Source organism: Apis florea, unplaced genomic scaffold (assembly GCF_048593485.1).
Source record: "Apis florea isolate Af1SG1 unplaced genomic scaffold, ASM4859348v1 contig_2293_pilon, whole genome shotgun sequence".
Taxonomy (NCBI): domain Eukaryota; kingdom Metazoa; phylum Arthropoda; class Insecta; order Hymenoptera; family Apidae; genus Apis; species Apis florea.
In genome coordinates this window covers 4,126,294-4,144,947 of record NW_028256554.1, presented here as the reverse complement: position 1 = coordinate 4,144,947, position 18,654 = coordinate 4,126,294, and the positions used below count along the sequence as shown (strand labels likewise).

At 38.5% G+C, this 18,654-nt stretch overlaps 1 protein-coding gene across 5 annotated transcripts in view; it reads right to left on the bottom strand.

Annotated features, from left to right (window-relative positions):
- Window positions 1–18,654, bottom strand: part of LOC100868372 (EGFR adapter protein) — a 197,305-nt gene that overhangs the window by 114,059 nt on the left and 64,592 nt on the right. The gene's annotated exons all lie outside the window — the stretch shown is intronic.

Below are 18,654 nucleotides of genomic sequence, written 5' to 3'. Positions count from 1 at the left end.
TACATCGATCGATCCGTACACTTTTATCCTTGCCACAGACTTGCCAATCGCGTCGCTAAATTTCAAGTTTTAAATTTTAAACACGAAAAGACTAGGAGCATTACTTATATTTAATACTTCATTACTTTTAAAAAGTAACGAAACACTCTTCCATTCTATCTATACATCGCACTTTTCGAAGAAATTTTGAAAATGGTGTATATATATATCTTTCAATATTTCAGATATCGCAGATACTTTGATGGAACCAAAAGTAAGTCCTGTTTTACAGGATGGACAAAACTCGATCGCCACTTTTCAAAAAGTGGGATTGAACAATGAAAAATACTGATTCGCACGAGTATTCCTCGATCGTAGGCGATCGTGAAGAGGAAGCGTCTCGACGTCGTCGTCGAAGAGTAATTAGTACGCAACGGTCGTGCCGATAGCAACTTGCGATAAGGGTAATCGAATCGGGCCTGCAAATTACTTTCCACCTCCGGCGCGGTCCGCCGGTAATTGAATAACGTCCTTACGTCGCTCGTAATTCGATTGCATTCGGGATAAGCAGATACCAGACTTGAGAATCGGCCGGTGCGAAAAAGCGCGAAAAGAAGCGAGTAACGCGGTGCGAAATTGCCTCCCTTCTCGTCTGTCAAAGCCGTGGAAGAAAAGAAAGGATGGGGTCGAATTGAGCGACGAGGTTGAATTTGTGATACGGATACCTCTTTTTATTAAATTTTAAATTAATTTACTTCGACGTTAAAGCAATTATTCCAAGGATTTGCATAATATTTCCATCGTATTTCGTGTTAGATCTTAGAGCGATTTTAAAAGTTTGAATTATATACGTATGACATACCGCGAATGGTCGTACATATATATTTTTTAATATCATTAAAATATTCAATTCGGGCGAATAACACGGGGCGACAAAGTAAATTTTCATCGTCACGTGTCATCGATTGGACAAAAGCGGACGTACAATCAATCCTCGCCTCGAGACGATGATACCTATCGCCCTGTGGAAAGAAAAATGTTTCATCAAAATATTTACCGTGTCTCATTGTGTACGGATACACGAATAATACTCGAGGGACAAGTATCCACCACGATTCACTCCCCGCGATAATTACTAAACAAACGGACAAACGAACAAGCTCCTCCTTCTTCGCTTTTTCCCCGGTTCGTGCTCGAGAGCTCTCGAACAATGTGGTCGCGTGACAATGACGTACTTTCGTTGAATGACCGCCGAGAGAAAGAGAGAAAGAGACACACACACACACACACATATATATATATATTTGCAGACGAATTGCTGTGACGTACAAAGACGCGTTTCGATTGTGCGCTTCAACTTGCTGCCTCTTCTTCCAAAGTCTTCTTCCCTCGTCGAATCTCGTGGAGAAGAAAAGGGGGAGAAAAGGCAAAGGAGATAAGACGGCTGGGGAAGAGGAGGCTGAAATCGTGGAAAAAGAAGAAAGAAAGAAAGAAAGAGAGAAAGGGAAAATGGAAAATATAGCGGTGGACATGGAGAGTAGAGTGACGGGTTTCCTTATTGGGATGGACGACTGTCCGACCAGTTCAGACTAGACTACGTACAAATGTACGGCAAGAAATATTTCCTCTGCATGTGTAATTTTTCGAGATTTAAGATTCGTGGGGGAAAAATGTACGGATACGACGAAAACTATTCTCGACCGCAAGAAAACAGAAAATTCCGCGCAAGTTTCCTCGAACTTGTAAAAAAACAAGAAAATAAAATTACAAATCGTTTCGCGCAACGATCGATCAAAATAGATGTCCCCTCCATCTTAAGGGAGAGGGCAAGGAACAACAACAATACTCGGAATTTCCGGCTCGAGGAGCCAGAAGGATTGGAAAGTAAGGCTTACGCGGAAAACTTGACTAGCCCCTCTCCTCTCCCCCTCCCCCCCCCGATCGTTCGAAACAAAGAGGAGGAGAGGCGGGAAAAGAGAGGAAGATTCGAAGAGGAGGGAGGAAGGAAGGAGGAGGAGGATCCGGATACATTATAAAAGGGAGAGATGGCGGTAGCCTGGCCGACTCGAGCTGATGGAGGTTGGCTTGGCCGCAAAGAAAAGCCTTTGGACACCGTGCACGTGTAGGATCCAGCAGCAGGAGGAGGAAGACGGGGGGAGGATGGTAGCGGGAGGATGGTATCGGGTCCTAACGGGTAGATTGCACCGGGTGGCTTCGGGCCACGTTACGGGGGATCGAAGATGGCGGGCACCGGGATGAGAATGCAGCCCAGCTTCCTGGACTCCGGTTGGGCTCCGGGCACCACCACGGCTCGAGCCAAGGGGTGGGGGAGACGGAGAGAGAAATAACGCGAGGAAACGAAGAGGGCGGACAGCTCACGGTCACCGTACAGTAGGCGCTTAATTGTGTCGCGGAAATACTCAGACAGACGGATTCCTTTAATAATGTGCCCGACGGCGCGCTCAACCGATTCACCCTCCTCTTGTTTTTCTTCTTTCCAAGCTTTTCTTCTTCCACGCTCTTCCACACGCTGGACGCGCGCATCTCCTTTCACCGGACCCGAGAGAGAGAGAGAGAGAAAGGGAGAGGTTGGATCGAGCAGCAATTAAAGTATGGAGAGGATATGGTGACTGAAGGACGAAGGCTCGGATACGAGTATATGTATAAATACGTGATTGGGAAAGAGCGATTTCGAGAGTTTTTCGTTCGAAAAAGGAACGTTTCGATTGGAAAGGGGGAGGGGACAGGTTTTTTGCAGGTTCAAGTTACGTAAAGGAATGATGATTATGGTAGGATTTAGGATATGGAATGTTATGCACGAAACGTGTTCTTTAATTAAAACGTGATTTTTGAAAAAACATGGTCGCTGCTTAATTTTTTTACGATTTCGATTTTTTATAATTCAACGGACGATCAGAGAAAACGGAGGATGGGAGATTTGACGAGTAATCGATAGTCACGAATGGGAAAACAAAATGGTTATCCGTCTGATACACGGTGAGGAAAGTTTGGTAGGATTCCAAAGTGATCGTGGCGGATGTTATAACCGAAAGAACTCCTTTATGGAGTCGATGAACCGTTTCTTTGACGGATCATCCAGCTCCAGTCGGTCGACGACGTAATCTGTCTGAGCCTTGAGGCGTGGGCGTTGCTACTCTCATTTTGTTTCCGGGAAAGAGCACGAATCCTGAGAAAAATCTACACTTCCGTCATCGTGGCCACGATCCTTGCCATCTTTGGTCGCGTGTCAAAAGATAAAGATAAAGATCCACTCTTTGCCTCTTTGCATCTCGGTCTTCTTGATGATCGGCCGAGTGTCGTCGCGGTGAGACCGGTCTCTTTACGCTCCTTTGTTTTTAAACGCTTAAGGGCCTAATTAATTAAAAGCTGGAGCTCCTCTTCTAAGGAAGATCTTTTGAGGTTTTCCAGAAGTAGATTAAGGGAAAAAAATGAGAGAGAGAGAGAGAGAGAGAGAGAGAAGAACTAAACAAAGATACTGGAAGACGGAAGCAATACTGAAAGTGGTCGTTAAGCCATTATATATCGTGTTCCTTTGTAAATTAATATTAAACTCTAAAACACTATCTTGGATTTAATTAATTAAGTATCGGTATAATACTTTTGTAAAAATTATTTTAACCAAGATTACTAAACTTAAGTAAGATTTGAACATCGATCAAATATTCGCATAAATATTTCTTTAAATATTTTGCGTCCTCCTTTTTGCATATCCTCAGAGAGAAGATAAAAAAAGAAGAAAAGAATTATTCCCTCCTTCCCTCTTGGAACCTTGTTTCATCATCGATCGACCAACGTATCGAAACTTGATTTTCTCAATGAGGCTGCTTTTTCACGTCCCCCGCTCCCCCCTCACCCTCGCCATAATCCCATCCATTGTGAATATCCCGATCACTCCGGTAAAAATGACAGCATCGAAACGATAACAATCGATCGGCTCGCTGTCACCGAAGAAGAATGCCGTCCGTTCCTCGAGCCGAGCGGAAACTCTTCATCGGATAACACTGCGGAGCAATTGACATAATGAATGCAATTTTATTTGAAGCACCATGGACGGGAGCCCAGAAGTGAGTTGTTACCAGTCGCGAATGACTAACGGCTTCATAGCGGCTCGGCCAACAAGGGAACGAAAAGAAGAATAAATCCGTGGGACGAAGGCAAAGACCGAAGGACGATCGCCGCTCGCATTATCGGCTTGTCGATGTTATTATTTACGACGTCGTTAACTTGGGCGAAAAGAGAAAGGAAAAAAAGAGAAATTCACCTCGTGCACGCATTAATCCGAGACGTTTATCTTTATTCCCACCGATCGGACGGTTAACCTCATAAATATGAATTAACGAAAATCGTGCCCTCTAAGCGAACGTTTGTCGATTTCACTTTCGACAGATCAGATTTATCCGCTCCGTTCTTATCTCCGCGCATCGACTTCATCACTGTCCATCCTTCGGAATAATTTTCGAAATTGTTCGAATCGAATGATTTGAAGCAACGGTTTCGTCCATTTCATAAATTATACGTTTCCATCGATGTTCGTTCGTACATTTCGAAACGACACGATAAACTCAAAGTTTTAAAGGGTGCAATTTCAATATACAGATTATCTCTGAAATTGCAAAAATTCGTTAACGAATCGTTCGATGCATATCGAAATTATTCGTATAATATACGAGAATGGTATTACGAGAGGCTATCCTCGATTTCGATTTCGCACGTAGCCTAAGCTCGCTCGTTGAATGGAACGGAGCTGGAAACGCAAACGTTGGTCGGCGTTAACGTCGCGAAGAATAATCGCGCGACCCCTTTGCCCCTTCATTATTCCTCCACGCGAAAGGATCGAGACGTCGCCGTAGAAATTTTTCTATTCGGCCAACAAAGATTGTCTGGGAACACGTTCTCTCCTCGAAAACGTTTCCTTTTGTGCGCACGCTTGCGCAACACGCGCGCGCTTATTATATACGTGTACACGGCCACGCGCCACGCTGTATTGTGCCGGTCAAGAACGCCACAGTTCGATGAGATTTTCTTGCTTCTCGTGGTTTTCTTTTCGTTTCGAAGAAGCGAGCAAGAATCATCCATCCGGTGTTCACGAATGGCGGCTTAAGTTCGTTAAAGGGGTAGGAGGATTGATATTCAGCGAGGGGTTGGAATTGTTTTTGATAGAGGGATGAATGTATATTATATTCCGGTATCCTGTTCGACAGTGAGCAGGATATGTTGATTTTGCGTGAACGTTGTAAGAGGAGCGTTATCATCGATCGAGTTCGTTTTGCCATTTGATTACTTGGTGGCTGCAGCCTCTCTCGATTAATTGAAATAATCGAGTGCATGCACGGGATAATGAATTACTTTTGGTTCGACGATTTCTTGCTCGTTTATGATACAAGAGGGGGGTGTATAATATATTTTGATAAAACGATGCAATTTCAAAAAATTGACCGCGATTTAATTGGTGAATGTAAATGATCGAGAGTCAATGTCGCATTGTTTTATTAAAATTATTTAAGATGTTGAACGTTTCTTCGATCAGATTGATTATAATATTAAGAGTGGTAATTTATTAGGAACGGTGGAAATAAACGAGGGAGAATTAAAATGAATATCGTTGAAATTATTGATTTTTCTATGCATGCGTGTGTATAGAGATATGTTTTTTTAAAATTAATTCGACGTAATGAACGGTCAGGAATTAAATTTATTACGAGAAATCATGTTTAAATTCACGTTTCGCGGGTCAAGTTACGCGAAACAGACTTCAATTTCAGACTTTTGTTTTTTTTCCTCGTTACATCGTTAATATTCTCCGGTTCGTGTCTAGAATGCAATTAGTATGCTAAACGCGTGTTCTATGCTAAACACGCCTGCGCAACCTGAATAGTAAATTTTGAATTTTAAAACATTCCACATTACCCCTCTCGATTTCTAATAGTAAAATTAGTTTAAGCTATTTAATACGATATATAATCGAGAAAACTACAAAATATTATCAGTCATTAAACAAAACAAACCTCGCATAACTTCTAAAATTGGAAAAACGAAGCTTTTACAAAAAAAAAAAAGCAAAGTAATCATCACCATTATAGAAATTATTAATAACAAAATCGAATTAAATTGAAAATCGATTCTTTACGATTTAACTCCAATCTCCCTAACGCAATTTTTTTTCTCGAACTTCAGATCGTTTCATTCGCAACAACTGAACGCATCAATTACTAACTAAACAGAAGAAGAGAGCAATGGTCGAATTATCGAGCCGAGATGCGACAACGAAATCTTCAAAATTATTCGTCAAAGCAATCCATTAACAACGTCGAGCCGCGTTACTTTAAATCGTTTAAAGCGGCACGGTATTCGGCGATTGTTCCCAGACGATGACTCGAGAGGATATTCGGCACGAAAGGGGTTTTTCAAGGGTTGGCCAGTGCCCCGGATAGAAGGGGCACCAGCTAGGCCTCCCCATTTGCAATGGACCCGAGTCGAGAGCAGGTCTAATATGCTTTAAACCACGGCCATCGAGAATAACCGTGGAAGAAGGGCTGGCCAGGAATGAGAGGCGAGACGACGAGACCCGGCGACGAGGATCACGGCGACCACGTGGAGGAGAGCGAGCGAACGAGACGAGACGAGAGAGAAAGAGAGAGAAGGAGAATGAAAATCGCGAATATTCATAATACGGGAAGAATAAGCTGACCCTGCAAACACGTACTCGTTGGCACCGACGAGGATTCAGCAGGTATTACGAAGAGGGACGAAGGGAAGAGAGGGGCGAAACGAGAGGAAGGAAACGGTGAAGAGAAAGGATGAAGGAAGGAAGGAAGGAAGGAAGGAAGGAGAAGAAAGGAAAAGCAAAGGGAAAGAGAAAGGGTTTTCCATCGGTCGGATGAAAGGGAAGAGAGAGAAGTTTCCCGACTGCCTCTTTTACCGTTCTCTGTTCATCGTCGATGGCCGCGACGCGAAAGGTATATTCCGGCCTCTTCACGGCCATATTTCTGGGGAAACAAGATTGAGCGTTTATAGTCAATTAAGGAGCCGTGTAGGTAATGCGCTTTGCTGCTCGTCGAAAGCGAAAGGAGAAAGGAAGGAGGGGAAGAAATGGAAAAGGAGAAGGAAAAATGAAGTGGCACCTGAGTGAAGATGGTTTGATAAAATGGAATGTCCTTGGGAATTCAATCTTGAGCTCACTTCACAACGAGGATCGGCGATGATGGGTCTTTCCTCGGCGAGGAATATTTATATACATTTCCGTTTAACCGATCTACTCTAAAATAAAAATAAAAAAAAAAAAAAAAAAGAAAAAAAAAGGAAGAAAAAAAGAACGTTAACGAAATACCCTTTAAACGTATAAACGTGTTCGATGCTTCCTTTCAATTTCGTCCGATAACATGAACGAAAGCGAGATCGTTGCTGCAAATTTTATGTTATTCATTTCGAAAATTCGTAAATGGAAACGAATGAAATCGATGTAACGATACAAAATCCCGGATGTAATAACAATGAACGTCTATAATATGATGGATAAAAGTCAATTATCGTCAAAGTGGAAAGAGAATCGGTAATGATCTGTCCACGTTTTATCACGATATTTCCTTCCAATCCTGAAATCTACCATCCCCCTCCCCTCCCTCCCAAGGCTTGTATATTCTCATTTCTCGTTACACAATAGCCTTCATTATGAATTGACGAGAATGCTGCCGCGCAAATCTATAACGGACTGTTTGTTTGGGTGAAATTGGAGGAAAACATTGCGGTCCAGCCTAGCAGAGCCGTGGGCGATCCGCGTCAGCCGAGGCTTTTTCACGTGGACAAGCCCCCTTTTCGAAGCTTTTGCGACAAAAATTCATCCCCCTGAAGGGGTCGCCGGCTGGTGGACGGGTGAAACCAGCGCCAAAAAACCGCTACTTCGATTCGACGTATGTTTGGCGTGTCTGTCAACACGAATGGTGCGCGCCTTTTCGAACGTGGATTCTTTTGTATGGGTTTACGCTCGATAGTGCGAACATTTTTTTTTCTCTCTTTCTTTTTTTTCCCTTTTTTTTCTTCCTTTCTTTCTTTTTTTTTTTTTTTTTTTTTTGTATTCTCGCATTTGTACGTCATTTCAAGAAATGTTTGCCCTCCATCCTCCCCTGTTGGACGACAAAAAATTTTTCGTGCTCGATTGAAATGTTGATGGAATTTTTTAAATGTGGAATTTTCATTGGAACGTGGACAATGCTCGTTTGACGCTCTGCCCGCAGTTTTGTTAGATTCTAATAGAACGCTGTGAGGTAAATGAAAACGAAGTGTGTTTCAAACGTTTTTCCTTTTTTTTTTTTTTTTTTGGCCTTCTTGTAAATATGGTAGGTGTAAATTTGTACACGCCACTAGTTTCAGTTATTTAAAGCTGATAATAATTGAAGATTATTTTTATATTTCATTCGTATCGATATCAAAAAAGGCGAAAAAATTTTCTCCAATATCTCCATTCCACGTGTTATTCATCATTCTAGAAAGAATTGAAATTATATAATTTTGATCCAAATATCGCCAAACTCCACTAATAATCCGAAATGTAAAAATTAAGGACACGCTTCTAGCCTAGCTTCGATCCCAGTTTTAATTAGTGTCGAGATTCACAGACTATTGTATAATCCCATCTTCGAGGCTTAAAAGTTTACCTCCTCTGTTCAAACTAAATGTAAATGGGGAATTATTAACGTGTATATAGACGCGAAATAAATTTTCCAGATATAATGTCAACGCGATGCGTCCACCGACAATAAACCCTGACACGGTTCGTTTCTTTTCATTTTAATTAGAATTTTCAAGAATTCCGCATCTCCACCATGCGGTGGAGAGTTACGCGATACTTTTGTTTGAGTTGTCCGACCGGTCTTATTGAGGAACTTAACGCAATAATACCGGAATGTTCTCTCTGTCCGACCCTTCTGAAACTTGGTTTAAATCTTTGTACTGAAAAGCGGCATCCTTTTAACAATGGATCTGTTTCCACCGTTGGCGGACTCTTGCCCTCTCTCCAAACTATAAATAATGAAATAAGTTAGCTGAAAAACCGAATATATTTTTTTTAATTGTCAGGGAAATAGGATGTATATAATTTTTTGATCGTATTATTCGATTAAAATTTATTCGGAGATCTTTTTTTTTTTTTTTTTGATGATTTTCCTTGTCGTTTTTCTCATACTCGATTTATTTATTTGCAAAGTGATTGATAAATTAATTTCAATCCTTCTTGGAAACCCATCGCACGATTTGTCGCGTTGTACATTAATAATTATTAAGTTAATTTACACGTTGTTCGTTTCCATTAGAATCGTTAATGTTAATCGATACAAAATGATATTGTTAAAAGGAATATTAATCCGATAATTAGTGATATTTGTCGCTACGCTATTAAGCGATTTAATTAAAATAAGAAATATGATATTTCATGAATTTATAATTACCGAAATTATTAATGGAAACTGTTTTTCACCAATCTATGTGTATGTGTTTCGAGTAATTTTAAGTACAATAACAAAACACGTATCCACACTCGTGGATGATCGATGCGATTTATTAATCCCTATAATAATTAATAATTAGTTAAAACTGAAATTTATGCAGATTCACATTACAGCCTGCATTGACCTTTCAATGAAGGTTCAATGAGCTAATGATCGGAGCCCCCTGTTGCATTGTAACAGTGCAGAAACATGGAGAGATTTATGAATCCTTTAAAAAAGACAGGATAATGAAGGAGCTTTTAGTACTAGTTCACTATTCGAGCTGGTACAGCTCTGAAAAGCGGAGGACGTTTCTTTCATCCTACGCTCCTCTCTCGACATACTTTTGTATTCGCAACACGAACTGTCTTTAACAGCTTTCGAAGCTGTTAAATAAAAAAAGAAACTTTTAAAAACTATCCACCGATAACCGATCCTCCTCTTAGAGATTTAATTTTTTGAAAACAAAACTATTTATACAAAGGAAAAACTCTCTTTCGTGGAGAATGAAATTTATATATATATTTTCGGAGAAGAAAGGAAAAGAATAAGAAGAAGAAAAAAAATGAGATATACTTAAAATTGATTTATCATTCAATTTTTAACAGGATCGAAAAAGGATTGTTCCATAGCGGCAATTTTTAATTCTCGATTTTTAATTCGAAAGATAAATCGAACGAGATTTTTTCGATAACGAAACGCGACACGATTGATGACGCGCTCAACAACAAAAATGGGAGCGCGCAGCGTTAAATAAAACATCATAATCGATCACACAGCAAAATACCTCTGTGGGAAAAAAATTGAAGAAAAATACAAAGAGGAGATTCCGACAGTGTTGGATGGGCCTTTAAATTTATGATCCGCGCGGCAAAGTACGATGATAGAAGACCAGTACTTAATGGTAACTCGCCAACTCGAACATTAGGGTGATCAAAAAATCTGTCTCTCCCCTCGCTGTCTATCCCCGCCCACCGATATCTCTCGTGTATCGCCTCATCTTCGTCCCACCCCCTTTTGAAAGAAAAGTGCTTTCCTTTCTTCGAAACGTTTCTGTCGAAGACGAAAGAATCTTCAGGGCGCGCATTATTTGTCATTTCCTGGCGATGTAAAAATCCCAGAAACTCCTCGACACCCTCTCCCAAGTGGAATTTCGCGAGAGAAAACTTGATTTACGATCGGAGAAACACACTTCTTCCACGCTCTCTTCCTCTCTTCCTCTCGGCGATCGTAAAATACTCGATATCCAAGAGAGGTATCTCGTGAAAAGGATCAAAACGATGGATTTTAAAAGGTCTTGCCAGATGCTTTCAAAGTGTCTGATGCGATATAAGGTTCGGCCTTCTTAATTTTTCTCATTCGAATATTTATTTATTTGTTAAGAGAATTGGAATTGTGAAGTGTTTTCGTTAGGGGTAATTTTTAAAGGAATGATAATTTCGATTTCAACGTTTCTCGAAGATTTTTATTTTATATTTTATATCAAATCGATCTATATTTCATCGACGTCCAATTTTCTTTCTTTCTTTCTTCCCTTGAATAACCCAGCGACGTCCCAATATTTCTTTGTCCAATAAACGATTCCAGATACCGATGTCGGATCCCACCATCAGATCGTAAGAGTAATGAGGGATGAATCAGAAGATGGTCTCACGCTATTAGAGAACTCTGGAGAGACAAGTGGAACAGAATGACCCATGGGAGCACTTTGGTGCCGACTAAATCGGGACCATCCGCCGGATTATCAGAGATATACGAAGTTGAGCCGCTAACTTGTTCGCTCGAGCAATAAAGTAATCGAAATAAAATTTCCAATTTAAACGATATACATGCACATCTATGTATCCAATTCAAAATAAAACAATACATTACTATTATTATTACTATTATAATTTAAGCGGACAAAAATTAGAAAATTTCCATTAAAGTTGAGGAATCGTATCGAGTGAGCGACAAAGAATTTGATCATCTCCTGTTTGTAATCCAGATATATCCGTGCACTAAGCTTAAAAATTACAATGAAATAATAATACGTTGTCGTATATACAATTTTGCAGTAGGAAATAAAATAAAAAGAAAAATTATGAAATTTTTTTATTCCATTAAAGTTGGGGAATCGTATCGAGTGAGAATTTGATCATCTCCTGTTTGTAACCCCCAGATATTCATGCCACCTAAACTAAGTACAAAAATTATATGATAATATAATAATAATACGTTGTCGTATATACAATTTTGCAGTAGGGAATAAAATAAAAAGAAAAATTATGAAATTCCTATTATACGTTTTTTTCCTCGAGGAATCGAACAAAGAGGTAGGAGTCTAGGAGTTATCGTTAGGTGTCGAAGCAATTGAAACGATCGGAGCGAGAACGATGCTGGTAGACATTTTCCAAGCGACGGGATCTTATCGGAAAAAAGTAACGAGAAATCTGTACTATCGGGATCGATCCTCTCACATTTGTTGTCGGATCATTTACGATCTGACGTTTTTGGGTCGATTCCCTCCTTGCCTCTCTCCAATAAGTTATCGTCAACAACGCGTCGAGAAAAAGAATCTCTCGTATTCTACGCGATTCCTAGTTGGCGATTTAAATATAATTTATCCATCATCTCGCACGAGGAACACGATAATTCGTTTGACGAATATTTCCGACGAAGGGACTTGCGACGACGGCTCGATGGCTAGAAAAAATAAAAATTCCGATATAATTTAAACAATGCGCGTTGGCATTGTTCGACGACCTTTGTCATTAAATAACAATCGAAACGGGCCACACCTATGATGATAAATCTCGATATTTATCACACGCGAATCGTTACGCTGTGCTGACTTTCGTTAATGTTCGTCCTCGATAAATACAATTTATCCGTTCACGCGTAATGTTGTTGATCGTTTCTATTAGATCGGCCGATTAAAATTATTTTACCACAATCGCGTGAAAATTTGATAAAATACGATATCATAATTATAATCGTGGATATGTTCGTGAATTTATTTCCAATTTAATGAATCGGCTACATGAACGCAATTTAACTTCAAGTGAATTTTGTTAATAAGAAATTTTTTCTTTTTAATAATGCTCGGTATAATTTGAATATTTTACGTGTCTTTTTACACATCATTTACTTTTCCTAGATTTTTATATACAATATAAATTTTGCGTAAACAATATTTTCGTTGATTTCTACTTCAAAATTGTATAAAGAATTACATGATTTTAAAAACTACTTATGAAAATTCGAACGAAATTAAACCGGCGATCCGGCATCTGGATCCTTTTCAGATTCTTCGACTAATGAGTCGATCCCAATTTCGAAGCATCGAGAAAGAGAAAGAATCTAACTCGTTAATCAAGAATGGGTCTTTTTTTACGAGGGGTTGAAGGATGAAGAGAAGGAGGAGGATGGCCGGGCCGGTGGATTCAGATACACGTCGATAAACGAAGGACGAAGGTGAAACGCCATCAAGGATGGATGCCGGATGATAAAACGGGAAGGGATGATCGAGTGAGTGATCGATCCGAATAGAAAATGGAGGTTAGGGTATGTTCCGTTGCCTACAGCTAGATTAGATTGCCTACCCTCGATCGTCTTCGAAACTGGGGGACAATATCCTTCCAGTTACAAGAAATCGTTTTTGTTCAGTAAATCTGGAGAGAGACTTGCTGCAACGAAATTCTAGCAAATGTTCGAGGGAAAGAAAGAAAGAAAGAAAGAAAGAAAAAAGACGTGTTACAATGAAACGAGGATCGTGAAATGAAAATCGTCGATGGAATTAGGAAAATTGAAATTTCTTCAAAATAGATTAAATCCGATATATACGTAGAGATTGTAGAGAGAGATTTCATTTTTTTTCCATTTTTTTTTTTTTTTTTAGATAGAACGAAACGTTCGTTCTCACGTAATTATCGAAATTAAAAAGTAAACCAGAAAGGAGGAAAGAGAAATCGAGATGCTATATACCGTATAAAGTATAGAGTATCTTTATCGATCATCGAGATAATAAATATTATATTTGCGGACTGAGAATCCCCTTGGTAACTTGCTAACCTTAATTTCATCTTGTTGATAGAATTTTCGCGTACCTGCCGTTTCCATTTCTACTGGGACTGATCAGGAAACGAGATATTCCGGGGTTATGCCGGGGCAAATATGACGTTACCTTCTTAACTAGATTTCTGCGTACCTCGTATATATATATCGTGTAATTATTGATGAAAGATACGAAAAGAGAAATAGAAGGTAAGCTTTACGAACCAAGCAAATTGATTCAGCTATCAATTAATATTACACGATATTAAGCAACGAACTTAATAATTCTGCAATAACGATCGAATTAATTTCGAATAAACCAAAGAAACAATCCATCGCGCACGTTCTTCTTTTCTTCATCTTCCCCAGCCCTTTCTCCCCCTCCATTATATATAAATTCCTTGATTCCAAAACAACGATCTCGAAACTCTCGGCCCCTTCTTAATAATAATTCAAATTTCATGCAGAACGATGTAGCAACAAACGTGCAAGCAACCAGGCGCGGAGCCATTAATTCTCGAGCTGTTAAATAAAACTTGGACAAGAAGGAGCATCGTTGGCACAACATAATTCGTCAGGGCGGCGGTTGCAAGCAGGTTTAGTCACTATTTGATTTACGCCGTAGCAGGTACGCGCTGGAGAGGAGGGCGATTAACCGCGTCTACTTTATGGCAGTTTAACAGCCAATCAGTATGCGAATTGCGGTTTACCATTGATTCATTAAGTCACGGGGTTGTCGGAAATTTGCATAATCGTTCGAAGGAGGAAGCTAGAGGAGATCGAGGCTGGCCTGCGACTGCAAACCTCTCTCTTCCACCGTCACAGAGTTCACGATTTCGCTCGCTACCAGTCACCCATCTTATGCTAATACGCACACACTGCACATCGCCGCAATGGCTTTTGATAGCGACAATGCTAACTTCCTGTATAAACAGAGTGAATGGGATCAACTACGTGTACCGGGGATCGGGCTACACTCGGGTTGCACGTGGTGAAAACGGGGCCAACTGTACTCGACGCTCTTCTTTCCCGTCCAAACTCGTTATTTCGATTTTTCGACGTATCGCTGATTATCCTGCTTTGCTCCGATTAAGCGCCGCTGCTGCGTTCAATTACGATTCGAAAAATTCCAGTTTCTCAATTTTAATGGGAAATTTTGTTTTATCTGCTTTCCAGAAATTTTATCGTGGCAATTCAAGTATTGCGATTGCAGCAATATTTGTCGTGTTTAATGTTTGTCGTAGTGTTCGTATTTGATGGTAAAAAAGTTTCTCGATTTTGATGGAAAATTTTGGATTATATTTTATTATATTATTGTATACGTGTACAATTTTGTGTAGTAACGGTATATTGGGTATAAATTTAGTTTTTTCAGAATCGAAATTTGTTATTATCACAATATTCTAATTATAACGTGTATTTATGATCTTCATTATTTTATAATGGAAAAAAATTTTAATTTTTCAATTTTATTGGCGAGATTTTATATTTTTTAGAATTCAAAATTTTATTGCAATTATCGCGTTACGATATATTTATATTCGTTACAGATGACAGAAATCATTGTCAAATCTCTTCCCAACAAATTCATTATTTATAATATAAAAATGGTAAATCGTCAAATATTGAAGTTATAATTATGATCTGCATCGAAGATGATAAAAATATTCGATTTCTCAATTTCAATAAAAAATTGGCAGCATTTTAAATTTTTGAAAATTCAAAATTTCGTAGGGATCTAAACGCGGTAGTTACAGCTTTGAAATATTAACTATGCATGCTTTTTACGCTGTGCAAAGTTTAGCATGAAAGTTCGTGACGAAGGTACAGTTTGAATTAATAAAGGGTAAACTTATGATGGCTTTACGAGTGACGTGCTCCTAAAATTTTAGGAAGGTAGACATCACGGTGATATATTTAATGAAATTCGTTTAGACGTATCGTCCTTGAAAAATGCACAAACGCAAAATATTTTATTTGATTACAAAAATCATAAGTCATTTTGCTTCAACTTACAAAATTTCATTCGATTATACCCAAACGATTTATCAGGAAGCTACAGACTTACAACAATTTGTGATAACGTTTCAACGTTTGTGCTTGATAAATGATAAAAAACAAAATGGAAATGTAATATAACTGCATAATCGTATTCGTTATTTAAATGTATCTTTCGGTAAGTTCACAATTTAATTTTTCGAGGATAAATTAGATAGAAATTCCGTCAAAATTTAATTTTCAACCTGATTTCAGTGATTTTTATCATCTATGCGCGAAATAACAAATTTGCACGGCGCGTGAAATATACAGTGGATCAATTTTTTAATCTCTCACTTATTCTTCCATCCATTGTGGATGGAATAACGTATATATTCTCCATGAAATATATAAACGATCGTTTCTTTATGTTACACGTTTATCCCGTACAATTCGATTTGCATCATTTCATACGTTTATCGGTAAATTTCAATTTCTATTGGAAACGCATAATACGTTGATTATACCAAATTAATGTAAATGGATGTAAATTATACCAAGCCGGAACGATATTTTTAATTAATGATCCAATATAGTGTATAATTTCGCTCTTATAAATTTCGACGTAACTCGTAAAATTGATTTCGATCAAAGTAAAGCGAGAGAAAAGAAAGGGCCTGGTGTCTGATTTTTATCCCCTGATTTTTTTTTTTTTTTTTTTTTCATTTCTTCATCATTCGATTTTCGACGGAACGGAATTTTCATTCGAACATTCGATATCGATAAGCGAACCATCGACACGGAAATTCGCCGATTCGCTAGTAACCGATTATAAGCGAATAACGAACGTTCATTCAGGGATAGTAATCGTTCGAAAAAGAAGAAAAAAAAAAAAAAAAATTCGACGCGTTCATCGTTGCGAAAAGCTTCGCGATTGTTTCGCCAAATTGGAAAATGTTTGCGTGAAATTGAGCCGATGGAGAAGCGACCCGTTAACTGGTTCATAATGAATATTTGAACTGGCATGACAATTAACTTGTTGGATAATATAATGGGCAAAGGGAGGCGAAATGCGGAGGAATCGCGATGCGCGCGCGCCGTGGCAATGATTTCACGTGGCTTCGATGGATTTTGTTTGGTGCATTTCCACGATGAAAAATATACCTCCCTCTCCATCGAAACGAAATGAAAATTCGCGCCACGGTTTCTGCCGCTGTACAATTTTATATCGCGAGAGAGAGAAAGAGAAAGAGAGAGAGAAATAAAACAAGAAGCAACGGAATTGGAAATGATTACAATTTTTGTGAATTTTTTAAAAAATAAAATTTGTTAAATGCAGACATTAAAAATATAGATATCCTGATAAAATGGACAAGTTGAAAAAGGATGCAGGAAGAAGGAAAAGATAAGAAGATAAATTCTGAATTTAAAAAATTTCAAATTTCACGAATCCAAAAAAAAAAAAAAATCAGATTTTCCCATCCACACTTTATATTCTATTCTACCGACATTTCGTCACAATAGAATGAGACGAAAGAGAAGGAGGGAGAGAAAGAGAGAAAAAGAGAGAAAGGGGAACAAAAGAAAGGGAACAGAGGGAAAAAACACGCATGGATAATCCGTGACAAGTTACACGAGATGTTTTGCATGATCCGGTAATCCGTGACGAACGAAAGAGAACTGAACAAGAGAAGGAAAGTATATATAAACGGTGGCTGTTTATCGAAACGTCATGCGCAGGCAGCCTATCAAAAGCAGAATCGCTCTCGGGAGCCTCCTCCTCGTTCCCTCATTTCCACGCACGCTTCATTTCTCCATACATACTACAAACGTTTGTTTATAGTTAATGCCGAAAGCTGGTGGCGCACGTATTTCTCCACCTCCTCCCTCCTTTTATCATTTTCGTCGATATTATCCATCAAGACTTTCACTCCACTCGAGAACTCGTTCGCTTCAAGCTTGGATGATAATACGTGCTTCTGAATTATTCTACGTGTGCTTGTTTCGTGACAAGTGCCATTCTCAAACCAGTCAGTGTCGATCTTCATGGAGGTGGTGAAATCATCGATGTTATATTTGGTTCACAATTTTTAAATCGTTTTCAATCGTGATCCTCTCAATAATTAAGTTAATGTGATGATTTTAGTTAGCTTTTTTTTTTTTAATTTTTCGTACGTGGAGAATCGTGAGATGTTTGGATAATTAAAAAAAAGGGGACGATAAATAAAGGAAATTATTTGAGAAATAATTCTGTTCTATGATAATTTTTAAAGTAAGTTGAGTGTACGTGGATAAAGATTGTTGCAGCCTGTTTAAATATTGCATAAAAGAGATGACAAATCAAAAAATATTGGAAAATATTGTTCCATGATAGTATATATTTATATATATATATTTATGACGTGTTTCGACGACGACGAAAGAAAGAGAAGCGGATCTTGGACGATGATTCGGGGTGCAGATAGCCGAAAATTTCAGGTCGAGTGGTGTCGGATACTCTGACACGTAGATACTGGAAACTGGTTGCCCACAACGATGACTTGGCTTATTCGATGTTCGATTCGAGATGAGTCACGTTCGTGACGTAAATCGTGGATTAGCTAACCTAATTATACGTTATTGAATATCTTTAATTTAGCCACGGTTTTTAATTAAATGCCGAAACTGGAGAAAGGCGAAAATTCTCTTTTAAATTGTTCAATATTGTTCAATATTTTTCAAGGGAATACGTTTAATCATTATGAGATTTGTACGATTAATTCATCCATACTAATACTTTCATCGATATCATTTTTGTCAGAAATTCTGTATCTGAATAATATCATATATATATATTATTTGCCTCTTTTGTTTCAGCATCGATTATATTCTCATATTTCCAATGGCAAACATTTGTATAATTTTTTATTCTTTTGCAGTAATATTTCATGCACGTTGGTTTTCCGTATCGTTGTTCCGTCTCTGCGATATTAAATTTTTGTATTGTTCTGGCAATAAAATCAAGTCGATGCTCTTTTAATATCTGTTCCATTTTTATTAAAATTTTTAATATCGAGATTAAGACTTCGAATAACTTCGAATAAAAATAGTTTTTCAGCAGATCTTGAAGAAATCAAAATTTAAAATATACGTATGAATAATGTATATGTACATTGCAAAAAAA